A 4,879-nucleotide genomic window follows, 5' to 3' on the forward strand; every position below is an offset into this window, starting at 1 on the left:
TGGCCAAGTTACACGACGGTGGGGGGATAATAGTTATGGAGGGGCCTGAACAGAACAAAACCGAGTAATAGGATAGTCTGTTGGGATGGAGAAATGCGTCGACTGGCCAAGTTACACGACGGTGGGGGGATAATAGTTATGGAGGGGCCTGAACAGAACAAAACCGAGTAATAGGATAGTCTGTTGGGATGGAGAAATGCGTCGACTGGCCAAGTTACACGACGGTGGGGGGATAATAGTTATGGAGGGGCCTGAACAGAACAAAACCGAGTAATAGGATAGTCTGTTGGGATGGAGAAATGCGTCGACTGGCCAAGTTACACGACGGTGGGGGGATAATAGTTATGGAGGGGCCTGAACAGAACAAAACCGAGTAATAGGATAGTCTGTTGGGATGGAGAAATGCGTCGACTGGCCAAGTTACACGACGGTGGGGGGATAATAGTTATGGAGGGGCCTGAACAGAACAAAACCGAGTAATAGGATAGTCTGTTGGGATGGAGAAATGCGTCGACTGGCCAAGTTACACGACGGTGGGGGGATAATAGTTATGGAGGGGCCTGAACAGAACAAAACCGAGTAATAGGATAGTCTGTTGGGATGGAGAAATGCGTCGACTGGCCAAGTTACACGACGGTGGGGGGATAATAGTTATGGAGGGGCCTGAACAGAACAAAACCGAGTAATAGGATAGTCTGTTGGGATGGAGAAATGCGTCGACTGGCCAAGTTACACGACGGTGGGGGGATAATAGTTATGGAGGGGCCTGAACAGAACAAAACCGAGTAATAGGATAGTCTGTTGGGATGGAGAAATGCGTCGACTGGCCAAGTTACACGACGGTGGGGGGATAATAGTTATGGAGGGGCCTGAACAGAACAAAACCGAGTAATAGGATAGTCTGTTGGGATGGAGAAATGCGTCGACTGGCCAAGTTACACGACGGTGGGGGGATAATAGTTATGGAGGGGCCTGAACAGAACAAAACCGAGTAATAGGATAGTCTGTTGGGATGGAGAAATGCGTCGACTGGCCAAGTTACACGACGGTGGGGGGATAATAGTTATGGAGGGGCCTGAACAGAACAAAACCGAGTAATAGGATAGTCTGTTGGGATGGAGAAATGCGTCGACTGGCCAAGTTACACGACGGTGGGGGGATAATAGTTATGGAGGGGCCTGAACAGAACAAAACCGAGTAATAGGATAGTCTGTTGGGATGGAGAAATGCGTCGACTGGCCAAGTTACACGACGGTGGGGGGATAATAGTTATGGAGGGGCCTGAACAGAACAAAACCGAGTAATAGGATAGTCTGTTGGGATGGAGAAATGCGTCGACTGGCCAAGTTACACGACGGTGGGGGGATAATAGTTATGGAGGGGCCTGAACAGAACAAAACCGAGTAATAGGATAGTCTGTTGGGATGGAGAAATGCGTCGACTGGCCAAGTTACACGACGGTGGGGGGATAATAGTTATGGAGGGGCCTGAACAGAACAAAACCGAGTAATAGGATAGTCTGTTGGGATGGAGAAATGCGTCGACTGGCCAAGTTACACGACGGTGGGGGGATAATAGTTATGGAGGGGCCTGAACAGAACAAAACCGAGTAATAGGATAGTCTGTTGGGATGGAGAAATGCGTCGACTGGCCAAGTTACACGACGGTGGGGGGATAATAGTTATGGAGGGGCCTGAACAGAACAAAACCGAGTAATAGGATAGTCTGTTGGGATGGAGAAATGCGTCGACTGGCCAAGTTACACGACGGTGGGGGGATAATAGTTATGGAGGGGCCTGAACAGAACAAAACCGAGTAATAGGATAGTCTGTTGGGATGGAGAAATGCGTCGACTGGCCAAGTTACACGACGGTGGGGGGATAATAGTTATGGAGGGGCCTGAACAGAACAAAACCGAGTAATAGGATAGTCTGTTGGGATGGAGAAATGCGTCGACTGGCCAAGTTACACGACGGTGGGGGGATAATAGTTATGGAGGGGCCTGAACAGAACAAAACCGAGTAATAGGATAGTCTGTTGGGATGGAGAAATGCGTCGACTGGCCAAGTTACACGACGGTGGGGGGATAATAGTTATGGAGGGGCCTGAACAGAACAAAACCGAGTAATAGGATAGTCTGTTGGGATGGAGAAATGCGTCGACTGGCCAAGTTACACGACGGTGGGGGGATAATAGTTATGGAGGGGCCTGAACAGAACAAAACCGAGTAATAGGATAGTCTGTTGGGATGGAGAAATGCGTCGACTGGCCAAGTTACACGACGGTGGGGGGATAATAGTTATGGAGGGGCCTGAACAGAACAAAACCGAGTAATAGGATAGTCTGTTGGGATGGAGAAATGCGTCGACTGGCCAAGTTACACGACGGTGGGGGGATAATAGTTATGGAGGGGCCTGAACAGAACAAAACCGAGTAATAGGATAGTCTGTTGGGATGGAGAAATGCGTCGACTGGCCAAGTTACACGACGGTGGGGGGATAATAGTTATGGAGGGGCCTGAACAGAACAAAACCGAGTAATAGGATAGTCTGTTGGGATGGAGAAATGCGTCGACTGGCCAAGTTACACGACGGTGGGGGGATAATAGTTATGGAGGGGCCTGAACAGAACAAAACCGAGTAATAGGATAGTCTGTTGGGATGGAGAAATGCGTCGACTGGCCAAGTTACACGACGGTGGGGGGATAATAGTTATGGAGGGGCCTGAACAGAACAAAACCGAGTAATAGGATAGTCTGTTGGGATGGAGAAATGCGTCGACTGGCCAAGTTACACGACGGTGGGGGGATAATAGTTATGGAGGGGCCTGAACAGAACAAAACCGAGTAATAGGATAGTCTGTTGGGATGGAGAAATGCGTCGACTGGCCAAGTTACACGACGGTGGGGGGATAATAGTTATGGAGGGGCCTGAACAGAACAAAACCGAGTAATAGGATAGTCTGTTGGGATGGAGAAATGCGTCGACTGGCCAAGTTACACGACGGTGGGGGGATAATAGTTATGGAGGGGCCTGAACAGAACAAAACCGAGTAATAGGATAGTCTGTTGGGATGGAGAAATGCGTCGACTGGCCAAGTTACACGACGGTGGGGGGATAATAGTTATGGAGGGGCCTGAACAGAACAAAACCGAGTAATAGGATAGTCTGTTGGGATGGAGAAATGCGTCGACTGGCCAAGTTACACGACGGTGGGGGGATAATAGTTATGGAGGGGCCTGAACAGAACAAAACCGAGTAATAGGATAGTCTGTTGGGATGGAGAAATGCGTCGACTGGCCAAGTTACACGACGGTGGGGGGATAATAGTTATGGAGGGGCCTGAACAGAACAAAACCGAGTAATAGGATAGTCTGTTGGGATGGAGAAATGCGTCGACTGGCCAAGTTACACGACGGTGGGGGGATAATAGTTATGGAGGGGCCTGAACAGAACAAAACCGAGTAATAGGATAGTCTGTTGGGATGGAGAAATGCGTCGACTGGCCAAGTTACACGACGGTGGGGGGATAATAGTTATGGAGGGGCCTGAACAGAACAAAACCGAGTAATAGGATAGTCTGTTGGGATGGAGAAATGCGTCGACTGGCCAAGTTACACGACGGTGGGGGGATAATAGTTATGGAGGGGCCTGAACAGAACAAAACCGAGTAATAGGATAGTCTGTTGGGATGGAGAAATGCGTCGACTGGCCAAGTTACACGACGGTGGGGGGATAATAGTTATGGAGGGGCCTGAACAGAACAAAACCGAGTAATAGGATAGTCTGTTGGGATGGAGAAATGCGTCGACTGGCCAAGTTACACGACGGTGGGGGGATAATAGTTATGGAGGGGCCTGAACAGAACAAAACCGAGTAATAGGATAGTCTGTTGGGATGGAGAAATGCGTCGACTGGCCAAGTTACACGACGGTGGGGGGATAATAGTTATGGAGGGGCCTGAACAGAACAAAACCGAGTAATAGGATAGTCTGTTGGGATGGAGAAATGCGTCGACTGGCCAAGTTACACGACGGTGGGGGGATAATAGTTATGGAGGGGCCTGAACAGAACAAAACCGAGTAATAGGATAGTCTGTTGGGATGGAGAAATGCGTCGACTGGCCAAGTTACACGACGGTGGGGGGATAATAGTTATGGAGGGGCCTGAACAGAACAAAACCGAGTAATAGGATAGTCTGTTGGGATGGAGAAATGCGTCGACTGGCCAAGTTACACGACGGTGGGGGGATAATAGTTATGGAGGGGCCTGAACAGAACAAAACCGAGTAATAGGATAGTCTGTTGGGATGGAGAAATGCGTCGACTGGCCAAGTTACACGACGGTGGGGGGATAATAGTTATGGAGGGGCCTGAACAGAACAAAACCGAGTAATAGGATAGTCTGTTGGGATGGAGAAATGCGTCGACTGGCCAAGTTACACGACGGTGGGGGGATAATAGTTATGGAGGGGCCTGAACAGAACAAAACCGAGTAATAGGATAGTCTGTTGGGATGGAGAAATGCGTCGACTGGCCAAGTTACACGACGGTGGGGGGATAATAGTTATGGAGGGGCCTGAACAGAACAAAACCGAGTAATAGGATAGTCTGTTGGGATGGAGAAATGCGTCGACTGGCCAAGTTACACGACGGTGGGGGGATAATAGTTATGGAGGGGCCTGAACAGAACAAAACCGAGTAATAGGATAGTCTGTTGGGATGGAGAAATGCGTCGACTGGCCAAGTTACACGACGGTGGGGGGATAATAGTTATGGAGGGGCCTGAACAGAACAAAACCGAGTAATAGGATAGTCTGTTGGGATGGAGAAATGCGTCGACTGGCCAAGTTACACGACGGTGGGGGGATAATAGTTATG

The sequence above is a fragment of the Aspergillus neoniger genome (assembly GCF_003184625.1).
Source record: "Aspergillus neoniger CBS 115656 unplaced genomic scaffold BO87scaffold_11, whole genome shotgun sequence".
Classification (NCBI taxonomy): Eukaryota; Fungi; Ascomycota; class Eurotiomycetes; order Eurotiales; family Aspergillaceae; genus Aspergillus; species Aspergillus neoniger.